Here is a 14616-nt window from a genome sequence, read left to right as displayed (position 1 = left end):
GTAAAGGAATGGAAGAAGAATATGTAAATATATGGATGAGCAATGACAGAGCCGCATAGGCAAAATGCAATAGATGATATAAAATACAGTATATACATATGAGATGAGTAATGCAAGATATGTGAACATTATTAAAGTGTCATTATTAAAGTGACTAGTGTTCCATTCCTTAAAGTGGCCAGTGATTCCTAGTCTATGCCTATAGGCAGCAGCCGCTAATGTGCTAGTGATGGCTGTTTAACAGTCTGATGGCCTTGATAGAAGCTGTTCAGTCTCTCGGTCCCAGCTTTTTCTGCACCTGTACTGACCTCGCTTTCTGCATAGTAGCAGGGTGAACAGGCAGTGGCTCGGGTGGTTGTTGTCCCTTGATGATCTTTTTGGCCTTCCTGTGACATCGGGTGCTGTAGGTGCCCTGGAGGGCAAGTAGTTTGCTCCAGGTGTTGCGTTGTGCAGACTGCACCACCCTCTGGAGAGCCTTGCGGTTGTGGGCAGTGCAATTGCCGTACCAGGCTATATGATACAGCCCGACAGGATGCTCTCAATTGTGCATCTGTAAAAGTTTGTGAGGGTTTTAGGTGACAAGACACATTTCTTCAGCCTCCTGAGGTTGAAGAGACGCTATTGCGCCTTCTTCACCACACTGTCTGTGTGGGTGGACCATTTCAGTTTGTCCGTGATGTGTTCGCAGAGGAACTTAAAAACTGTCCACCTTCTCTACTGTTGTCCCATTGATATGGATAGGGGGTGTGCTCCCTCTGCTATTTCCTGAAGTCCACCTTCATCTCCTTTGTTTTGTTGACGTTGAGTGAGAGTTTATTTTCCTGACACCACACTCCGAGTGCCCTCACCTCCTCCCTGTAGGCTGTCTCCTCGTTGTTGGTAATCAAGCCTACTACTGTTGTGTCATCTGCAAACTTGATGATTGAGTTGGAGGCGTGCATGGCCTCCAACTCAAATGGCGCCAACGGAGACGGCTGCCTCGCTTCTAGTCCTTAGGAAACTTTGCAGTATTGTTTTTTTAATGTATTATTTCTTACATTGTTAGCCCAGAAAATCTTAAGTGTTATTACGTACAGCCGGGAAGAACTATTGGATATCAGAGCAACGTCAACTAGGACCAGGAATACGACTTTCCCGAAGCAGAACCTTTGTCTGTACCACCCAGGGCATTTTAAGTGATTCCAGAGGCTGACACAAAACATAACTGCCGGAGGTAGACGGAGCGGTCTTCTTGTCAGACTTCGGATGCGCACACCACCCACCGCTCCTGAGTATGTTACTCGTTAATGTCCAGTTTCTAGATAACAAGGTTGCCAATATTAGGGCAAGGGTTGCTTTCCAGAAAGACATCAGGGATTGTAACATACTCTGTTTCACGGAAACATGGCTCTCTCGGGATATGCTGTCGGAGTCGGTACAGCCACCTGGATTCTTTGTGCGTTGCGCCGGCTGGAATAAACATCTCTCAGGACAGAAGAATGGCGGAGGTGTATGTTTCATGATTAATGACTCATAGTCTAATTGTAACAACATACAGGAACTCGAGTCCTTTTGTTCACCTGACCTAGAATTCCTCACAATCAAATGCCGACCATATTATCTCCTAAGGGAATTCTCCTCGGTTATTGTCACAGCCGTGTATATCCCTCCTCAAGCCGATACCACGACGGCCCTTAAGGAACTTCACTGGACTTTATGCTAACTGGAAACCATATATCCTGAGGCTGAATTTATTATAGCTGGGAATTTTAACAAAGCAAATTTGAGAACAAGGCTACCTAAATTCTATCAGCATATTGACTGTAGTCTACTCTAACTTCCGCGATGCATACAAGGCCCTCCCCCACCCTCCTTTCGGCAAATCTGACCACAACTCCATTTTGCTCCTCCCTTCCTAGAGGCAGGAACTCTGTCATGGAAATTTCCTGTATTTACCAAATCATGAGAGCAAACCACACACAAGTCAGAGTTATCATAAAGTCCATCTTTAATTATATGAGCTCCATCACAACCCTGTGACTCTCAGATCAATTCAGTGTCTATCAATGAATTCTCTGAGAGTCCTTACACATTGCAACTGAGATCCTTTATAGCAAAGACACACATAGCCAGACAGCATTGGTTATAAATTATCGTTCAGCTTTGTCTCCTAAACTATGTTCTCATCTCGCTCTCAGGACCATAAAACAAATCCTCATGAACAGGCATATATCAAATACACCCCTCCTGGACAAGATCACAGAGACACAGTGACTGGCACACAGACATTGTGGAGCCAAGAGATAATTGATTTAAAAGACATGTTTACATATGAAGACAAGCTTGACCCCTCCCCTCTCTGCGGCCCAAGTAACTTACCCCATGACAGAGAACAGATAACTGCAACCGGCCAACAGTATTATACAAAAATAGACATTCTGATGATAAGTAACTCACAAGCATATAATGAAAATAAAACATCTTATCTATGTTACCCAACTAATTCTGATTATTCCCCAACAACTCAAACAGGATGTACCTGTGCTAAGGACAATTCAACGCTGGTCTGACCAATCCACGCTTCAAGATTGTTTTGATCACGCGGACTGGGACATGTTCCGGGTAGCCTCAGAGAATAATATTGACGTATACACTGATTCGTTGAGTGAGTTTATAAGGAAGTGCATAGGAGATGTTATACCTACTGTTACGGATACAAGTATCCTGTGGGTGTGTATCCTGTGTACTTTTCTCTCCTTCTCCCCTCACAGGTGAAAATCATCACTCCCCAATCAGTCACCAATCCAATCACCAATCAGAAGACACACCTCCTCCCGTTTCCTACCCTATCACAGTTCCTTTCCCTTGGTTTAAAAACCCTGTCAGTTGTTTGCTCTAGAGCTCAATCTCTCTGAAAATGCCATGCCTGTAGATCTCTCTGTTTCACTCTCTCTTTGTGTATTGAGCTATCTTTTGTTTGAGCACCTCCATTGCACTTTGTCCTCACCTGTGAGTATTGTTTTTGGTTATGGTGTTTGTTTGCTGGTTTCTAAAGGGGAAACCAAGACAAGTGCCCATGGGCATACACTACCCGTAGGTAAACTTTGTTAAATACACTAGTTAGAACTGGGCGGACCACCCACTGTATTTTTGGTTAGTTAGTTAGCTGTTGTTAAAGTAGGCTAGTCTAGCTTAGGGGTGTTTTTGAATACTTATTGTTTCTTTCCTTGGGTCCAGCTCAGCCCCTTTTCCTGCCCCCCCATTACCGTGTGTTTTCAAATAAAATAAAGTTTGACGGTAGATTTCAGTTGTCCTGGTTATTTCGTTCACACTTTTACTTTGTCACTATTATAATTTGCCTGAGTTATGTTACGGGTCTCATTACCATCCCCCCCCCCTAGACTGTCAGGCCAAAAGGGATTCGTAACACCTACTGTGACTATTAAAACCTACCCTAACCAGAAACCGTGGATAGATGGCGGAATTCGTGCAGAACTGAAAGTGCAAACCACAGCATTTAAACATGGAAAGGTGACTGGGAATATGGCCGACTACAAACAGTGTAGTTATTCCCTCCAAGGCAATCAAACAAGCGAAATGTCAGTATAGAGACAAAATGGAGTCACAAATCAAAGGCTCAGACATGAGACATATGTGGCAGGTTCTAAAGATCATCTAGTTGATGACCCCTACTGTTTATTACATTACATATCAAATCTCCTATTTGTGAAATGTCTAGAATATCATTGTATACTGTAGCGTTAAGATTTCACTTTACTGGAACTAAGAGACCTAGCTTGACCCATGAAAACATCATTAATCAAACTTGGAATCGGTCAGAAAAACGCCTCCAAGGCTGAAATCTAATCTAATAATCGAACGAGCAGCATAAAAACACACGTGCCAATCGGACTGTTCAGTGGCTCATTAAACGTGTAAAGTGTGTTGTACCGCAGGGCAGCTCTCTTGGCCCTCTACTCTTTATTTTTACTAACGACCTGCCACTGGCATTAAACAAAGCCAGTGTCTATGAACAGTACATTCGGAAAGTATTCAGACCTCTACACTTTTTCCACATTTTGTTATGTTACAGCCTTATTCTAAAATGGATTATGTAAACCATTTTCTTCAGTCTACACAATATCCCATAATGACAAAGTGAAAACTGATTTTTAGATTTTTTTCAAATGTATTAAACATAAAAAGCAGATACCTTATTTACATAAGTATTCAGACACTTTGCTATGAGACTCAAAATTGAGCTCAGGTGCATCCTGTTTGTATTGATCATCCTTGATGTTTTTACAACTTGATTGGAGTCCAGCTGTGGTAAATTTAATTGATTGGACATGATTTCCATATTATCAAAGGAAATTGAAGGACTAACAGTACAGTTAGATAGCAATAAAAACGGTACCATAGAGGCACAGAATAAGTTAGAGGAAAAACAAAAAGAAATGTTGGAACTTATTCAAGAAAGATCCAGTGTAAAAATGCACAATTATTTTTCAACCTCCAACATAGAAATGCTACCAAGAATATATTTTTGTTTCAGTCTCCTCCATCTCCACTAACCGACGCTAATTGTATGGATTATTTTTTAAATTATTTTTAATAATAATTAATAACTATTAATAATGTCAAATTAACATCTATACAGAAAGACTAATGTGAAGGCCAAATTACAGAGGAGGAACTTCTTGATGCAATTAAAGCCTTTAAGTCTGGGAAAACTCCAGGGCTAGATGGCATACCAGTGGAAGTATACAAAACTTTTTTTGATATACTCAGAGGACCATTATTAGCATGTTTTAACCACTCCTATATAAGTGGTAGATTATCGGACACGCAACAAGGTCTGATTTCATTATTACTGAAACAGGATCCAAGTGGTATAAATAAAGATCCAGTCCAATAAAAAAATTGGAGGCCTCTTACACTTCAGTGTTGTGATGCAAAAATTCTAGCTAAATGCTTGGCGCATAGAATTAAAGAGGTATTGTCAGATATTATTGTTGGAGGAAATTATAGTTGAAATGATTAATTATGTATACATTTATTTAAGAACCATTTATTCTAATACAATTATGTTATGGTATGAAATGTATGGGTTCTTGGTTAAGCTGTTACTGAAAATGTAAGTAAAACGAATTAATTGTCTGTACCTTGCGGGAAGTTTAAGGGAGAGGGATGATATATCTTTTCTGACAGATTGGAATGTCTGGTTTATGAGGGGAGTAGCAGACATCTCCAGACCTGAAAACACTGTGCCATTGTGTGGATCGGAGAGAGTGTGAGAAACTGATGATGTCATTTCATGTCCTCTCTTTAAAATGTAAGGTTCTTTGTATTTTGCTTCAGTACTCTCTTGAATTAAATGCTGTTTACCTGGCTTTTAAGACTGGTCTCGATCTACTTCATGCATAATTAATGAACTTACACCTCATTAATGAACTAGAGAGAGTGCAAATTTGATTTTGGCTATAAAACATATAGGAATTTAAAATTCCTCTAACAATTGGTCCTTCGAGCCGGATCTAAATACCCCTCCCTGTTATCTGGAGGTAGTACGCTGAAAATCGTGCACGAACGAGTTTTTGACTCGTTTTACTAAAGACCTGTCCTCTGAATTGACGTTAAAATTAAAACAGGCCTGCGTATTATCACGGAGTACAGGAAGGGTGACTAGATACAACGAACAGTGCTTATCCCAGTCGGCAGCAGGTAAAGTAGCCTTTATTCTCGAATTTGGGAGGGATTATAACATAATTAAACGAGAAATTAGTATTAACCAAGCATAAGAGATCACTTGATCTGGATAAACAGGAAGTGAGAGTAGGATAGGGAGGGATGTCTCAGTGGAGTTCTATGTAAACCAAGTGGTGTCTGACTCCTTGGCAGTTCAGGACTAAGAGATAGCTATGATGGAAGACATATATGCAAGTCTCTGTAGTTCATGGAAACAGGTTATAGCTCACATCATGTGAGAAGGCTACATAAATCTACATACCCAGCATGGAAGGAGATGGAGTTTAGTGAAAGTAAGGGTTTCAGTTGATAACCTAGTGCATTCCAGGTAGAAAAAGTTAGAGCAGCTGGTTGCTCTATAGGCAGCTGAATACAAGCATTGTCCCTGACAAAGCAGATACTGACGGTGGAGTTGTCCAGAGCCAAGAGCCGGTGTGGATAGTTCAGAAATGGAATTATTCACCTAAGGGAACAGCCTGTATAGTAAAGCTATTCATGAAAGCAGGAAAGCCAGATAACAACAGTTGTGTGGATTTGCACTATTTATATCCACATGTTCCTCTGAAATCTAGGCTTCCTCCCTTCACAGTGACAAGAGGAGATTGATACTGTCTGGCCCGGTATAGTGCTTATGGGACAGAGAATATTACTACTGATGGGGTGATGAGTGATTTGGCAGACTGGTCGAGATCTGGGGATTTCAGTAAGATAAGGAGGCTCAGGGCTCACATCTATTGAATGTGTGGGAGAATGACATGATGGCCGAGTATTACTGGCTAATTGAACAGAGGTATGTGTACTGGTACATTTTGAGAAGGCCTTTTACATTCATTGTGTTGACTAAACGGGAGAAAATAAGTACTCCGACTGTTTTTTTTTTATGATAGGGTTTGTATTAATAACATTGTGGATCCAAGGGTGGCAGATGAGATCAAAGCTATAAATTAGATCCTGGCAGAATTAGAGTCAAGTATTTTTTGGTGGTCCACTCTCAATGAGAATGTGGATTGGATCGATTATATCTATTAAAAATCCACAGCGCTTCACCAATTATTTTAGAGATGTCATGAATGACTTGGCAGAATAGAATAGTCTTGGATGTTTGCTGGCTGAAGAGGGTGGGGGAGTATAGGTAATTTGACTCCGGGATATACAGTTAGGATGGATCAGTGACCAAGGCCTTGTCTGGTTTACACACCCTGGCTCACGGGTTGGCAGAAACTCTGGGGTGGATACTTCTCTGAACTAAATTGGGTTGACAGTGTGTATGGAAAAATGTTGTGTTATGGGCTACCTTCACCTGTGTGACTGTGTTAGTTTTGTACGGACGTGGTTGATTGCGTGTACGTATGAAAGTTATCATTTCCAGGACTCTGGAGAAATCAATGACGATTCAGATGGAGAGATATGGGCAGATTCCAAATTCTGACCCGTGGAGGACTGAATGCCTGACTACAGAACAAGTGGATGGATCTGGATCTTTCATCATTGGGGAATTTATGTTTGATGAGACTAGTGTTGAGGATAGAATTAGATTGTACTTTGTTTCAATATTAGACTGTTTTTTAATAAAGATTGTAACGAAAATCCTGAAAGAAGAGTTATGATTCTGATGTAGGTTTTAAAAACAGTTGGAGTTCAGGTTAGATTTGATCAATGGTGGGTGAAGAGTCGGATAAACATTTATAATAATGTTGGTTATGTGTCTATTCATATGATAATCTGATAAACCTTTATAATAAGGTTAGTTATAAGCAGGTTAATATTTTTATTTTTATGTTTGATAAAATTAGATGTAGATTTGAATGTATAATATTTGATCAAGGGAGGAAATTATAGTTGGAGGAAATTATAGTTGAAATGATTAATTATGTATACATTTATTTAAGAACCATTTATTCTAATACAATTATGTTATGGTATGAAATGTATGGGTTCTTGGTTAAGCTGTTACTGACAATGTAAGTAAAACAAATTAATTGTCTGTACCTTGCGGGAAGTTTAAGGGAGAGGGATGATATATCTTTTCTGACAGATTGGAATGTCTGGTTTATGAGGGGAGTAGCAGACATCTCCAGACCTGAAAACACTGTGCCATTGTGTGGATCGGAGAGAGTGTGAGAAACTGATGATGTCATTTCATGTCCTCTCTTTAAAATGTAAGGTTCTTTGTATTTTGCTTCAGTACTCTCTTGAATTAAATGCTGTTTACCTGGCTTTTAAGACTGGTCTCGATCTACTTCATGCATAATTAATGAACTTACACCTCATTAATGAACTAGAGAGAGTGCGAATTTGATTTTGGCTATAAAACATATAGGAATTTAAAATTCCTCTAACAATTATTCATCCTAATCAGACAGATTTTTTACATGGACGATACATTGGAGATAATATAAGACAAGTACTGGAAACAATAGAATACTATGAAATATCGGGGAAACTAGGCCTGGTTTTCATTGCTGCTTTTGATAAAGTACGACTGGAGTTTATATATAAATGCCGAGAATATTTCAAATTTGGAGAATCACTTATAAAATGGGTTAAAGTCAACCCTAAAAATAGTAAAAAATGGCTACAACTCAGAACGTTTTAAACTGTCAAGAGGAGTAAAACAAATTATGATATTACATATTGGATCACAAAAAAATGCAACTTTTACATTACCGTGTAGTTTACCAATAAAATAGTCTGACGCGGATGTGGACATACTCGGTATACATATCCCAAAATAAAGAAATGATCTCACTCCAATGCATTTTTATAGAAAGTTAGCAAAAATAGATAAAATCTTGCTACCATAGAAAGGAAAATACCTGTTTAGTCATATCACAGTTTACCTATTTGCTTATGGTTTTGCCTACACCTAGTTACCTGCTTTTTAAATTATATGAACAAAAAAGATTCCATTTAATTTGGAATGGCAAGCCAGACAAAATTAAAAGGGCCTATTTATATAACGAATATGAATTCGGAGGGCAGAAATTATTAAATATTAAAGCATTAGACCTCTCACTAAAGGTATCAGTCATACAAAAGTTATACTTAAATCCAAAATGGTTCTCTAGTAAATTAGTAAGAATGTCTCACCCCATGTTCAAGAATGGCCTTTTTCCTTTTATTCAGATGACAACTGCTCACTTTTGGTTCTTTGAAAACGAAATCATTTCCAAAATATCGTTATCTTTTAAACAAGCGTCGCGGATCACAATGTCTTGCTCCCAGACAAATTAAACAACTTCTTTGCTCGCTTTGAGGACAATACAGTGCCACTGACACGGCCCGCTACCAAAACCTGCGGGCTCTCCTTCACTGCAGCCAACGTGAGAAAAACATTTAAATGTGTTAACCCTCGCAAGGCTGCAGGCTCAGAAGACATCCCCAGCCGCGTCCTTAGAGCATGCGCAGACCAGCTGGCTGGTGTGTTTACGGACATATTCAATCAATCCTTATCCCAGTCTGCTGTTCCCACATGTTTCAAGAGGGCCACCATTGTTCCTGTTCCCAAGAAAGCTAAGGTAACTGAGCTAAATGACTACCGCCCCATAGCACTCACTTCCGTGCTTTGAGAGACTCGTCAAGGACCATATCACCTCCAACCTAGACCCACTCCAATTTGCTTACCTCCCCAATAGGTCCACAGACGATGCCATCGTAATCACACTGCCTTAATCCATCTGGACAAGAGGAATACCTATGTAAGAATGCTGTTCTTCGACTACAGGTCAGCATTTAACACCATAGTACCCTCCAAACTCATCATTAAGCTCGAGACCCTGGGTCTCGTCCCCTTCCTGTGCAACTGGGTCCTGGACTTCCTGAGGGGCGGCCCCCAGGTGGTGAGGGTAGGTAACATCATCTCCCCCCGCTGATCCTCAACACCGGGGCCCCACAAGGGTGTGTTCTCAGCCCTCTCCTGTACTCCCTGTTCACCCATGACTGCATGGCCATGCACGCCTCCAACTCAATCATCAAGTTTGCAGATGACACTACAGTGGTAGGCTTGATTACCAACAACGACGAGACGGCCTACAGAGAGGAGGTGAGGGCACTCGGAGTGTGGTTTCAGGAAAATAACCTCACACTCAATGTCAACAAAACAAAGGAGATGTTCGTGGACTTCAGGAAACAGCAGAGGGAGCAGCCCCCTATCCACATTGATGGGACAGTAGTGGAGAAGGTGGGAAGTTTTAAGATCCTCGGCGTACACATCACGGACAAACTGAAATGGTCCACCCACACAGACAGCATGGTGAAGAAGGCGCAGCAACACCTCTTCAACCTCAGGAGGCTGAAGAAATTCGGCTTGTTATCAAAAACCCTCATAAACTTTTACAGATGCACAATCGAGAGCATCCTGTCGGGCTGTATCACCTCCTGGTACGGCTCCGCCCACAGCCGCTAGGCTCTCCAGAGGGTAGTGAGGTCTGCACAACGCATCACCGGGGGCAAACTACCTGCCCTCCAGGACATCTACACCACCCGATGTCCAGCTATCACTAACATTGAGGAGCTGCTGCCAACATACTGTCTCAACATACTGTCTCAACTCTAGCCACTTTAATAATGGAAAAATTGATGTAATAAATATATCACTAGCCACTTTATATAATGTTTACATACTCTACATTTACTCATCTCATATGTATATACTGTACTCTATACCATCTACTGCATCTTGCCTATGCCGTTCGGCCATCATTCATTCATGTATTTGTATGTACATATTCATTCCTTTACACTTGTGTGTATAAGGTAGTTGTTGTGAAATTGTTAGATTAGATTATTTGTTAGATATTACTGCATGGTCGGAACTAGAAGCACAAGCATTTCGCTACACTCGCATTAACATCTGCTAACCATGTGTATGTGACAAATAAAATTTGATTTGAAGTTGTTTGCAATTTCAGTTTAATCCACCTGAAAAGACAGAAAAAATACAAATAGTGGTAAAACTCAAATATTTATTTTTTCAAATATACTAATTGATAAAAATGTATTTTTTGATAAAATCTTTAAAAAAGGTATAATTTTTGCAAATGATATCATAAATAGGACTGGTGGAGTTATGTAACACATGAAGCTATCACAAACATATGGAAATGCCAGCTCTACCCAAAATTACAACCAACTAATCGCCTCATTACCACAAAAATGGAAGAGGCAAGTGGAAGGGGGAAAAAGTAAGGAACTTGTCTGTCAGGCCCTGTATTAAAGACCAAAAATGGTTAAAGAAAACTGTGATAAATGAAAGTATATACCAATTTAATTTAAGGACCAAAAAATTGACAGCTGTGCCATGTAAATCGCAAAATAGTTGGGAAGAGATGTTCGATGTACCGATTCCATGGCACATGGTTTATGAATTGACACGCAAAACGATGCCAGATCCAAAACTTAAAATTTTTCAATTTAAATTATTATACAAAATTCTTGCAACCAATAGAATATTATATATATGTGGGGGATACAATCTTCCCAGCTCTGCAGATTTTGCTGCGAGGAAGAAGAGACATTAGATCATTTATTTTGGTACTGTCCATATGTAGCTTGTTTTTGGTCACAGGTCCAGGAATGGCTGAAGAATTGCAACATTTACCTAGAACTAACTCTGCAGATAGCAATACTGGATGATTTGAAAAGTCAATTGATCTGAAATAATTATTATATTATTGATTTTTTTAATCTTTAATTTACAATCTGTAGAAGCTATGAAAATAAAAAGGTACTTTTGTGAAGCATCACAGCACAGTTGAAAAATATATGGCAAATAGAAATCCAAAATGGATGGTGTTAAGAGATAGATGGGAGGGGTTGAATGGAGCTGAAGAGTGGGACTAATAACAACAAGATAACCAATGTAAAACATACAGGTCTGTAAAATAGGTTCAGAAATGTTGTTAAATCGCACAGTTAAACTGGATGGACATCGGAAATAGAGGATAGATTAAAACAAACAAAATATAACTATTGTAAAATAGATATGTATATAATATGTATAAACTGAAGGTAGAAGCCTAAGTGTTATTGTTTCTTAGTTTACTCCAATTGGGGGAGGGGTGGTAGGGTTTGCGAGGAATAATAAAGGTATAGTCTAAAAAAAAGTGTGTTACCCAAAAATATGTGGGGGATTGGAAATGTTGCAGACAATTACATTGATGGAAGCAACAATCTTTCCGCAATATTAAAGCTGATCGACCCCCTGAAAAAAAAAACACACACCTGTCTATATAAGGTACCACATTTGACAGTGCATGTCAGCGCAAGAACCAAGACATGAGGTCAAAGGAATAGTCCGTAGAGCTCCGAGACAGGATTATGTTGAGGAACAGTTCTGGGGAAGGGTTCCAAAAAATGAAGGTCATTGAAGGTCCCCAAGAACACAGTGGCCTCCATCATTCTTAAATTGAGGAAATTTGGAACCACCAAGACTATTCCTAGAGGTGGCTGCTCCGGCCAAACTGAGAAATCGGGGAGAAAGTCCTTGGTCAGGGACGTGACCAAGAATCCGATAGTCACTCTGTCAGAGCTCCAGAGTTCCTCTGTGGAGATGAGAGAACCTTCCAGAAAGACAACCATCTCTGCAGCACTCCACCAATCAGGCCTTTATGGTAGAGTGGCCAGACGGAAGCCACTCCTCAGTAAAAGGCACATGACACCCCGCTTGGAGTTTGCCATAAGGCACCTAAAGGACTCTCAAACCGTGAGAAAGAAGATTCTCTGGTCTGATGAAACCAAGATTGAACTCTATGGCCTGAATGCCAAGCGTCACGTCTGGAGAAAACCTGGCACCTTCGATATGGTGAAGCATGGTGCTAGCAGCATCATGCTGTGGAGATGTTTTTCAGAGGCAGGGACTGGGAGACTAGTCATGGTCGAGGGAAAGATGACGGGGCAAAGTACTGAGAGTTCCTTGATGAAAACCTACTCCAGAGCGCTCCGGACCTCAGACTGGGGCGAAGGGTCACCTTCCAACAGGACAACGACCCTAAGTACTACCAAGAAAAAGCAGGAGTGGCTTCGGGACAAGTCTCTGAATGTCCTTGAGTGGCCCAGCCAGAGACCGGACTTGAACCCGATCAAACATCTCTGAAGAGACATTGAAAATAGCTGTGCAGCGAAGCTCCCCATCCAACCTGACAGAACTTGAGAGGATCTGCAGAGAAGAATGGGAGAAACTCTCCAAAAACTGGTGTGCCAAGCTTGTAGCGTCATGCCCAAGAATACTCAAGGCTGTAATCGCTGCTAAAGGTGCTTCAACAAAGTACTGAGTAAAGGGTCTGAATATTTAAGTAAATGTGATATTTTAGTTTTTTCGAAAAAACTGTTTTTGCTTCGTCATTATGGGGTATTGTGAGTAAATTGATGAGGGGGGAAAAAACGATTTAATCAATTTTAGAATAAGGCTATAACCTAAGAAAATGTGGGAAAAATGAAGGGGTCTGAATACTTTCCGAATGCACTGTATACTGACTGTACCCTGATGATTCAACCCTATATGTGTCAGCAACCACAGCTACGGAAATCACTGCAACCCTAAACAAAGAGTTGAAGTCCATTTTAGAATAGGTGGCCAGTAATAAACTAGTCCTGAACATCTCTAAAACTAAGAGCATTATATTTGGTAAAAATCATTCCCTCAAATCATTTAAGTTCTATACATCAGCTGAATCTGATCATGAATAATGTGGCCGTTGAGCAAGTTGAGGAGACTAAATTACATGGTGTGACCTTGGAATTATAAAAAAATAAAAACAAATGTACCAGGAAAAGATTGGAAACAGTCATGGACAAAACATATTCATTGAGTGGTTGTAAAGATGGGGAGAGGTCTGTCCATGATAAAGAGATGCTTGGCTTTTTTGGCACCACACTTCGCAAATAAAGGCTCTAGTTTTATCTTATCTTGATTATTGCCCAGTCAGGTGCTGCAAAGGACATAGGAAAACTGAAGCTGGCCCAGAACAGAGTGGAATGTCTTGCTCGTCACTGTAATCAGAGGGCTAATATCAACACTATACATACCAGTCTCTATTGGCTAAAAGTAGAGCAGAGACGGTTTCTTATGAAAAAAGGTGATGCAGTCAATGTGTTAAATTCCAAATCCTTTGCATTGTCAATTTACACACAGCTCTGACACACACACTTAGCCTACCAGACATGCCACTAGGGGACTTTTCACAGTTCCCAAATCCAGAACAAATCCAAGAAATGTACAGTATTATATATAGCCATGATTACATGGAACTCTCTTCCATCTGAAATTGCTCAAGTTTACAGCAAACCTGTTTTTAAAAAACAGATTAATGAACATCTCACGGCACAGCACATCTCCCCTATTTGACCTAGATTTTTTGTGTGTATGTACTCATTTGTAATCTGTGTGACGTTTTAAATGTATGTAGTTCTGTCCTTGAGCGGTTCTTGACTATTAATGTTCTTATTGTATCATGTTTTGTGTGCACCCCAGGAAGAGAACCTGATGCATTTGCAATAGTTAATGGGAATCCTAATAAAATACCAATACCAATAAATCTCAAGCCACACTGCTATGATTTCTTCCCATTGTGGACCTTCCCACTGTCTAATAAGGATACTCAGGAAGGAGAAGCTCTTTTATTGCATGACATAAGTATTTGATCCCCTACCAACCAGTAAGAATTCCGTCATGGATTAAAAATCCTGCAGCGCACGCAAGGTCCCCCTGTTCAAGCCAGCGCATGTCCAGGCCCGTCTGAAGTTTGCCAATGACCATCTAGATGATCCAGAGGAGGAATGGGAGAAAGTCATGTGGTCTGATGAGACAAAAATAGAGCTTTTGGGTCTAAACTACACTCACCGTGTTTGGAGGAAGAAGAAGGATGAGTACAACCCCAAGAACACCATCCC

Source organism: Oncorhynchus tshawytscha, linkage group LG34 (genome assembly GCF_018296145.1).
Source record: "Oncorhynchus tshawytscha isolate Ot180627B linkage group LG34, Otsh_v2.0, whole genome shotgun sequence".
Taxonomy (NCBI): domain Eukaryota; kingdom Metazoa; phylum Chordata; class Actinopteri; order Salmoniformes; family Salmonidae; genus Oncorhynchus; species Oncorhynchus tshawytscha.
The sequence above is the reverse complement of the archived record's forward strand: the minus strand, read 5'-3'. Positions refer to the sequence as shown.